The sequence below is a fragment of the Triticum aestivum genome, chromosome 4B, assembly GCF_018294505.1.
Source record: "Triticum aestivum cultivar Chinese Spring chromosome 4B, IWGSC CS RefSeq v2.1, whole genome shotgun sequence".
Taxonomy (NCBI): domain Eukaryota; kingdom Viridiplantae; phylum Streptophyta; class Magnoliopsida; order Poales; family Poaceae; genus Triticum; species Triticum aestivum.
In genome coordinates this window covers 305,598,671-305,609,307 of record NC_057804.1, presented here as the reverse complement: position 1 = coordinate 305,609,307, position 10,637 = coordinate 305,598,671, and positions in this window count along the sequence as shown.

Genomic DNA, 10,637 nt, shown 5'->3' with positions numbered 1-10,637 from the left:
GTCTTGGAACTCAAGTGATGCCATAGCGATCTTCTTCTCTTCCTCATAGTTGTGCAAACAAAAGATTTTGTCGACCTTCAATGCCCATGAGAGGTATTCTTCAAGATCATTGCTTCCATTGAACTTGGGCATTGTGAATTTGAGCTTGCCATAGCGTTTCTCTTCATTGTGTTGTTGGCGATGGTGATGATGACGCCCTTGACGTGGAGGGTAATCATCCTCATGTTGCTCTTGGCGTGGAGGAAGTCCATGATCAACTTTCTCTTGTTAAACTTGAGGTTGAGGTGGAGCTTGACGAGCTTGTGAAGGAGCTTGAGGAACTTGACGTTGCGCACGCGGTTGGTAGTTCCTCTCTTGGATTTCTTCTCGAAGGGCTTCCTCTTGATTGTGCCGTTCGCGATTGCGGTTGGCGATGGCTCGACTTGACTCTTGAAGGGCACGTTGTGCCTCAAGAGCTTGTGCTTCACATAGTTGTTGTTGAAGACGTTGAGCCTCGGCGTCTTGTTGCTCTTGGTGTAGACGCGCTCGTTCTTCCTCTTGGCGCCATAGTCATTGTCGTTCTTGAGCTTGAGCAAAAGCGACTTGGTTTGAGTGAGGACAAGGGACTTGCTCATCGACTTGCTCTTGTGAATGCTTGTCGTGTAGCGGGTTGCGAGATGCATGACTGTCTTGACGCGCGGCTCGTCGAAGAGTGTTCGATGATGGTGTACTTGAGCCGGAGAAGGAGTCATCGGAGAGTCGATGTCACATCCCTAGTTCTGACAATGTCTAGTGCATGCATTAGGGTGTTACATCATGTTTAAATTTCATTAAACCTGAGATGGGGATGGACTAAGCCCTAACACTAAATGAATTCAACTAGGGTCAAAATAAAACCCTTTTCATTGAACTCAAAATGTCCTCTAAAAATGTTCAACATTTCTGGTTTGAGGTGGAAGCATCTACCAAAAATGGTTTATATTTTTGCAGGGCATATTTGGTCACTGAATTAAATCATATTGTATTTGACTTTGGGCATTTAAATATTATAAATAATTTAAATGCTCAAATAAATGTTGGAAATTGATAAGGGTCACTAGAATAATTCAGAAAGCACCCATAATTATTTCCAGGATTTAAAAAAAAATGATTTGATATTAAAACAAATCAAAAACAAATTGCAGAAATAGAAAAAAATAAAACAGAACAGTAAATAGAAAAAGAGAGAGAGAGAAGCCCAGCTTACCTGGCGCCACGAGCCGGCCCAGCTCCCCCCCCCTAGCCGGCCCAGCCCACCAGCGCCTCCCCTGTCGCCTTCCTCCTCTGCCAGGAGGACAGGCACGCGCCCGGCGCGCGCGGCCACGCGCCCCGGCCACCTCCTGCTTCCGGCCACCTCCTGCTTCCCCCCGGCCTCTCTAGCGACGCCACGCACCCCTCCTGGAACCCGTCGCTCACTCTCTCGTCCCCATCCTCTCCTCTGCTCCCTCTCCCTCCCGCGACCGAGCGGAGCTCGTCGCCGCCGACGCCGCTACCGCGGCCGCAGCCATCCCGCAGCCTCTCCGACACGCCCTCGAGCTTCGCCTCGACCCCCTCCTCCTCTTCCATCGAGCCACGCCCCTCCAGAAGCCCCGAACATCCTCCCCGAGCTCATCTCCTACCTCAGACCCGCCGGTCGCTGTCGCCCAAATTCGTGGAACTCCGGCCGTCCCCGAGCAAGCCGAGCCCCTCTTCGTGATCGCTGTGAGCTCCTCCACCCTTTCCCCCTCTTCCCCGCTTCATTTGATCGCCGTAGCCGTCGCCCCCTTTATGGCCGAAACGCGCCGCCGCCTGAGCTCAACGTCGGCGTAGCTCCGGTGACCATTTGGTCCCGGGCATGCGCCCAACGCGCTCCCCGCATCGCGTAGAGCCTCCGTGAAACCTCGCCGCGCTCGTTTGCGCACCGCAGCCCCATCCCCACTTGCACCCGAGCTTCGGCCGCCGCCGAGCTCGTCGCCGGCACCACTCCGGCCACTCCCCGGCCGCGCCACCACCACAGTTGGATGCGGACGAGCGTCCGCATCCCGAAGCTGTGCTCCGCGCGCCAAACTGAGCCCTGTGGGCAAAACCCGAGGCTCGCCACCGCGGCTGGCCTCGCCGGCGTCAAGCCGCCGTTGGGGTTAACCACTTGACCACGGCGTAACCCCCCCTGGGTCGATGACAGGTGGGGCCAGCCCCCTGTTAATTAGTTAGTTTAATCTAATTAAATAACCCCCCTGCGGACAATGACATGTGGGCCCTTTTGTCCTAATCCTTAATTAAACTAAAATAAACCCCCCCTGACGCTGACCAGTGGGCCCGACCCCCCCTTAACCTTTTTAATTAAACTAAATAAACCCCCCTGTTAACCTGTGACCCTGACATATGGGTCCCACAGGTCAGGTTTGACCTTGGGCGCCCTGTTGACCTGCTGACGTCAAGGTGATGTCATGCTGACGCCATAATTCATTTTCTGGAATTATTTTAATTCCAAATAATCAGAAAATTCCAGAAAATGCCTAAAACTTTAATAATTCATAGAAAATTAACCGTAACTCCAAATTAAATAAATTATATATGAAAAATTATCAGAAAAATTCAAGGAATCCATCTGTACCATTTTCATGCATGTTAGAACAACTTATAGGTGCTGTTTAGCACAAATCATATAAAGGGCATTTAAATAATCACATATGGAGTTTGAATTTGAATTTTATATTCAAACCAACTTCATTTAATCTGTTGCTAGTTGCATTAGCCCAAAACACATTCATATTGCCATGTCATAGCATGCATCATATTGTGCATTGCATTAATTGTGTTCCCTTCTGTGTTGCCGGTATTTGTTCCCTCTCGATAGACGTGATACCGATGATGTGATCGTTGACACTGATGAAGACTCAATGTTATCTTCAGAAGTGCCAGGCAAGCAGAACCCCCTTGTTCATTCCGATACAATCCTACTCTCTCGCTCCTGCTCTCTTTTAATGCATTAGGACAACACCGATTTTTCTGTTACTTGCTGCGGTAGCTGAACCCCTTTATCCTCTGCATGACCTGTCATTCCACAGTAATTAGATGAAACCCACTAGCATGAGTAGGAGTTGTTTGAGCCCTGATGTGCCTACTCATTCATGCTTGTTTGTCATGCCTGCTACTGCTTAGAGTTGAGTCAGGTCTGATTCATCGGGGATGAATCAGAGGCGTGTGAACATGTCCTACTGTGTGAGAGCTAAGTGTGTGAACACGATTTGGTAAAGGTAGCGGTGAGAGGCCATGTAGGAGTACATGGTGGGTTGTCTCATTGCAGCCGTCCTCAGGAACTGAGTTCTGTGTTTGTGATCCATGATTCAGCTACTACCACGCATTGGGCCCGAAACCAATGGACCCTCTCGGCTTCTTGATCACCCTTGTCCTCTGTCCAGGAGTTGCAAGTAGTTTCTGGTGTTTGTAGTATGCTGGAGGCCGTGGACAGCGCTGACCGTAGGGGTGGGCTGTGATGCGGTAGGCACGTGGCCGGGTAAACCGGGAGCCCGTTTGGTGTCACGGAACCCTGTTCACATCGTTTGGGGCTGTGAGCGAAACTCCGGCCGGATCTCCTCATGGATGGAACCTGAATAGGCGATAAACCTGGACTAGAGACTTGAGTGTTTAGGCAGGCCGTGGCCGACACCCACGTTGGGCTTCCGCTTGAAGGTTGCCGAGTACATGTCGTGTAAACGGCGGTAAGTGGTGAGAGCGTGTGTGAAGAAGTACACCCCTGCAGGGTTAATATGATCTATTCGAATAGCCGTGTCCGCGGAAAAGGACTTCTGGGTTGCTTATATCAGTTCATAGACAAGTGAAAGTGGATACTCTAAAATACGCAAGATAAGCGTGAGTGCTATGGATGGCGATCTCGTAGGGAGACGGGAGCGGATCCATAGTGGTGTATTGATATGGTGAATATGTGGACTCGTGTGCGCCACCTCAAAAGAGTTACATTGCAGTCGTAGTTTAGGATAGCCACCGAGTCAAAGCTGGCTTGCTGCAGTTAAACCCCACCATCCCTTTGTTGATAATGATGCATATGTAGTTAGTTCTGATGTAAGTCTTGCTGGGTACATTTGTACTCACGTTTGCCTATTTTATGTTTTGCAGAGAGACTTCGGTCTCACTAGTAGTTCGCGTGGTCTTCGACGTTTAGCTTGTTACCTCAGCTACGATCTTGTGCCTTGGCAGGATCTGATAGATAGTCAGGCTTCTCAGCCTTTTTCATTTATAGTTGTCTGTACTCAGACATGATAGCTTCCGCTTGTGCTTTGACTTGTATGCTCTGAGTGTTGGGTCATGAGACCCATGTTTGTAATATCTCGCTCCTCGGAGCCTATTGAATAAACTACTTGAGTCGTAGAGTCATTTTGTGATGCCATGTTGTATTGCACATATCGAGCATATTGTGTGTATGTTATTGAAATGCTTGGTATGTGTGGGATCTGACCATCTAGTTGTTTATCTTTAGTAGCCTCTCTTACCGGGAAATGTCTCCTAGTGTTTCCACTGAGCCATGGTAGCTTGCTACTGCTCCGAAACGCTTAGGCTGGCCGGCATGTGTCCTTCTTCGTTCCTGTGTCTGTCCCTTCGGGGAAATGTCACGCGGTGAATACCGGAGTCCTGTTAGCCCGCTACAGCCCGGTTCACCGGAGTCCTGCTAGCCCAGTGCTACAGCCTGGATTCACTCGCTGATGACCGACACGTTCGATGCTGGGTCATGGATGCATGTCCCTGTAAGTCTGTGCCGCTTTGGGTTTACGACTAGCCATGTCAGCCCGGGCTCCTTATCATATGGATGCTAGCGACACTGTCATATACGTGTGCCAAAAGGCGCAAACGGTCCCGGGCAAAGGTAAGGCGACACCCGTGGGAATACTGTGCGTGAGGCCGCAAAGTGATATGAGGTGTTACATGCTAGATCGATGTGGCATTGAGTCGGGGTCCTGACAGCGTTGGTATCAGAGCTTGACTGCCTGTAGGATTACCAAGCCAAACTGGTCGAAGTTGAGTCTAGAAATTCTTTAGTTATATAGGGGAATTGATTGTGGGATGGAACGTAAGACTCTTTTTATTCCTTATACCTCATGCCCTTCTGATCTGAGTCATCTTATCTTTACTACGGGGATTAAGAACTAGGCTATCTCTTCTTTCTATCAGGATCACGTGTTACTAATCCGTAGACTTATAAGATTGTTGGACTTAAGTCTCAGTTCAGTTCCTACTACTCCCGTATGTTAATTGTTGATCTCGAAACCTTGATATTGTGCTTCTGAGTGGTTATGCCACCATTTTTGTGAATGTCTCAAATCTTTTCTGAGCATTTACAGCCGTTATGCTGTCCGAGTCATCCCAGGTTTCCAAACAGTCTGATGCATTTGCAGATCCCTTCCTCCTGTTTCCGATGTGCCTTTGGTCAGATCAATCACACTAATTGTTGAGTTGAGGTATTCTATTGCCTTGACTTTATGTTGGAGTTACTATTATGGCCCTAGGTGTTTAGGGAGTCACCTAGTAATCTAGCAATGTTTTGTGATCCCAGTGTGATGATTCTGGCTTTTATTCTCGAAAGCATCCCGTGATGTTATTAGTTAGTAGGCATTCTGTTCCTGGGTTTTTGAACCCGAGATCCACCCTACTTTTTCATGTTGATAGTGTTTGCTAGTTCCTTTAGGATATTAGTAACCTTTGCGATAGTCCTCGATGTTCGTGGTATTCCTTTCTTCCAAATACTATGAACCGCTTGTGGCAGATGTTCCTCGCTGATCGAAAGATCACAATCAGAGTGGTCTCGATGGGTTCTCGATTCTACATTGTAACTCTGCCAGTTCTACTTTTCTGCATGGGTTATCCGGAAGAAACATGTGGAATTCGTTCGACATGCTAAAACCATGCATCCACAACTCAGAAAATCATAAGTTCCTTTGAGTTGTCTCTCTTTAGTTGCATTCTGACCCTCGTCTATCAATTGATAGTCAAGAGTATGCATGCGTTCGTTTATCGATGCCTATTACTCTTGTGGTCCGTCAAGCCATTCTATCGCAGAACGACTAGGAGAAACAAACTCCAGTACCTCTTCCATATCTAGGATTGGGTCAAAGTAGTTGTATTCCGCAGATCAAATGCCAATCCAGCTTTTGGTTCTGCTCTACCTTGGAGTATTACATATTCTATATCGAGATTGTTATAGGAATTGCACACCATCCCATGAACTCTTGGTACAGTGATACTTCTTGCCATCACTGTTCATTCCTCGGCCCTCGTGTTGATACAACCGGAATACCGACAAATGAATTGTGATGTGTGAAATCAATACGCCTAGCAACCTCGTTGCTGGGTAGTTAAAAGACAATAATTTTATTCTTAGTGTGTTGGTTATTGAATCATCATTCTAAGATTGATCGTGCTACCTAGTCCATTCTCCTGGTTCACTCCTCGATCGATGAGTTAGGATTATTTCAAATTCTTGCTCTATTGATCATATCGTCTTGCCCTGAAAAGCAAGATTGTTCTCGAGCTTAGTAACATACCGGTGGCTCGTGATTTTCTGAATATCTTCTCAGAAGTATTACCAGGTTGTCACCTGACCGCTATGTTGAGACCGTGATCAAGTTGGTTTCTTGTGAGCCACCTTCTCTCCAAGAATCGGTGTTAGATATCCCCGAGCTAGTTGGTTAAGCTAAACGACAACTTGGAGGGTTGGAAGATAAAAGCTTGCCTGACTTAGTTCGTTCCAAAGGGATATTCTTGTGTAGTGTGTGTTGAAGAAAGATGATATCTTCATCGATTGGTCCCTGTGATCAGTTGCTGGACCTATTGTCTTATCAATCCTTTGATTTGAGTGTGGGCTATCGTCAAATCAAGTCAGAACCAACGATGTTCGTAATGTTGTCTTACTCGTGGTTGATCCCTCGAGCATACCCCATTATATCTTTTGGGTCTGACCAATGCTATCACCGTGTTCACATGATGGTGGAAGTTCAGTGATATGGAAATTCCGATGAGTTGCTGTTGAGCCCATTGACAACATCCTTATCTCCTCCATGATGTTGTTGAACATTAAGTTAGTGTTGGAAACTTTTGACAGCATTTTCTTCATGCTAGCTCATGAAGTACTTGTTTGATGAAAGGAGTGACTTCCTTTGATTCACGTGCATTTTGATGTAAGTTGCCGTCGTGAATTCGAGGAAGCATGTTTTTACCTCCTCTGGAACCATTCCAAGTCAGTTATGCACGTGCGAAGTATTCTGTGGTTTGATAGACTGATCATCTTCATTCCATATGTGCATCCTAGCACCCCAAGCCACTAATTGATTTGTTCAAGGAGAAGGAGTATCTTCATAAGAGCTAATCCGGACTTATGAAAGAACTTCGATATCCTCGTTGATGGTTCCCCCTCCTGAACTCGGTAGTGTTTTATTATAAGACTACCACGTGGTCATGCTTGTCTGGGACAACGTGTTCACATGTTTGTAGCAGAACCAGCTCATGTTTTGGAGCTTGCTATCGTAGTTCATCTCCCGAGAGTCCCGCAACGTCATCTCATCGATTTGTGTTGCAAACTTTCATTTTTCTTCCTAAGACTCGATGAGCCTGGAATATCCTAACACCAATCAGATCTGAGTCTCAGGCAGATATGATGGTTGGAACATTTCCCTAAGAACTATAATATTGGTCTCTCGATAACCGGTAAGGTGGATGTCGTGGCCAACACACCCATCCGGTAGACCTATTATTATAGTATCTTGTTTGAGGAAGTTGGCCACCTCCCCATAGGGATTTCGTAGGATTTACTCCCTAGTTGCCCCTACGGATTTTTGTGTTCCCGAAGTCCGACCTTTACTTGATGTTTTAGATATCAAACCATATCTATGAATGGGTTATACTAGCACATCAAGGAGAACATTAGAAGCGGAGTGCTAAATGTCTCTCGGTCGATCATCCAGATTTTTGTTTCCTTGGCCTCGCTAAGATGAAATCTGAGAAGTGTTATCTTCCTTTGCATCTGCATCATCCATCACCATTCATCATGGTAGCAAGTTGTGTTGCCAGGATCTTAGACACGGTTGTTGATAAAACCTTGATGATTGTGGAAATGCTCAAGTTCTTGAGAGCACGCACAACCGCTACGTGTTATCATCGGCACTAACTGGGTTTGCACTCAGTTCCCTCGACAATGCTATGACCTATTCAAACAATGAATTAACTCTCTAGTGTTGAGTTCTTTCCCAGTTACTAGAATCATTCCCAGCATTTGCATTTTGTTCCCAGCTTGCACCGCCATTGTGCCATTCTACCATGGGTCCCTTCCATTTCCGGTGATAAGCAAATTCATCCGTTACGTTGTCTTCAACAAGGTAATCCACATCATCCAAGTCCGAGTATGCCATTCTACCGACTCCCTCCAAACGATCGTTGTGAATTGCCTTATGCTGGTATGAAGAGTTTCAATGATCTCTGAATCAAAAGTAATTCTTTTTGCCACTTAAGGGGATAATCTACGAATCACCCTCCTTCAGGATGTTTCGTCGTGGTATCATGGCAACTCAACTCCTCGCTACGTTGACAATCGTTTGCCACCTTCTTAGGTATGAAATTGTTGTCTACCTAGCGAACCTTCGTCATCTGTTCCACTCCATCCCTCTAGAGGTGTGCTTCGTCTCTCAGCTCGAGAGATATTGTTATGTCTCATTCCGTGAGTTGTTCGATCTTCAAGAAGATCGACCCTTCTAAAGTCTCCTTCTTCCCTCCATGTCATGTTGGCAGGATTTCTCAAAACAAGACATCAAGACAATGATGGTGAATGAATCAACGTTCAATTGAAGTGCACCCTGGATCGTGAAGATTATACTAGTCTGTGTTACCCCTTCACCTTACCCTACGCTTGAATCTCGAGACGAGATTCTTGTTTAGTGGGGGTGAGTTGTCACATCCCTAGTTCTGACAATGTCTAGTGCATGCATTAGGGTGTTACATCATGTTTAAATTTCATTAAACCTGAGATGGGGATGGACTAAGCCCTAACACTAAATGAATTCAACTAGGGTCAAAATAAAACCCTTTTCATTGAACTCAAAATGTCCTCTAAAAATGTTCAACATTTCTGGTTTGAGGTGGAAGCATCTACCAAAAATGGTTTATATTTTTGCAGGGCATATTTGGTCACTGAATTAAATCATATTGTATTTGACTTTGGGCATTTAAATATTATAAATAATTTAAATGCTCAAATAAATGTTGGAAATTGATAAGGGTCACTGGAATAATTCAGAAAGCACCCATAATTATTTCCAGGATTTTAAAAAAATGATTTGATATTAAAACAAATCAAAAACAAATTGCAGAAATAGAAAAAAATAAAACAGAACAGTAAATAGAAAAAAAGAGAGAGAGAAGCCCAGCTTACCTGGCGCCACGAGCCAGCCCAGCTCCCCCCCCTAGCCGGCCCAGCCCACCAGCGCCTCCCCTGTCGCCTTCCTCCTCTGCCAGGAGGACGGGCACGCGCCCGGCGCGCGCGGCCACGCGCCCCGGCCACCTCCTGCTTCCGGCCACCTCCTGCTTCCCCCCGGCCTCTCTAGCGACGCCACGCACCCCTCCTGGAACCCGTCGCTCACTCTCTCGTCCCCATCCTCTCCTCTGCTCCCTCTCCCTCCCACGACCGAGCGGAGCTCGTCACCGCTGACGCCGCTACCGCGGCCGCAGCCATCCCGCAGCCTCTCCGACACGCCCTCGAGCTTCGCCTCGACCCCCTCCTCCTCTTCCACCGAGCCACGCCCCTCCAGAAGCCCCGAACATCCTCCCCGAGCTCATCTCCTACCTCAGACCCGCCGGTCGCCGTCGCCCAAATTCGTGGAACTCCGGCCGTCCCCGAGCAAGCCGAGCCCCTCTTCGTGATCGCTGTGAGCTCCTCCACCCTTTCCCCCTCTTCCCCGCTTCATTTGATCGCCGTAGCCGTCGCCCCCTTTATGGCCGAAACGCGCCGCCGCCTGAGCTCAACGTCGGCGTAGCTCCGGTGACCATTTGGTCCCGGGCATGCGCCCAACGCGCTCCCCGCATCGCGTAGAGCCTCCGTGAAACCTCGCCGCGCTCGTTTGCGCACCGCAGCCCCATCCCCACTTGCACCCGAGCTTCTGCTGCCGCCGAGCTCGTCGCCGGCACCACTCCGGCCACTCCCCGGCCGCGCCACCACCACAGTTGGATGCGGACGAGCGTCCGCATCCCGAAGCTGTGCTCCGCGCGCCAAACTGAGCCCTGTGGGCAAAACCCGAGGCTCGCCACCGCGGCTGGCCTCGCCGGCGTCAAGCCGCCGGTGGGGTTGACCACTTGACCACGGCGTAACCCCCCTGGGTCGATGACAGGTGGGGCCAGCCCCTGTTAATTAGTTAGTTTAATTTAATTAAATAACCCCCCTGCGGACAATGACATGTGGGCCCTTTTGTCCTAATCCTTAATTAAACTAAAATAAACCCCCCCCTGACGCTGACCAGTGGGCCCGACCCCCCCTAACCTTTTTAATTAAACTAAATAAACCCCCCTGTTAACCTGTGACGCTGACATATGGGTCCCACAGGTCAGGTTTGACCTGGGGCGCCCTGTTGACCTGCTGACGTCAA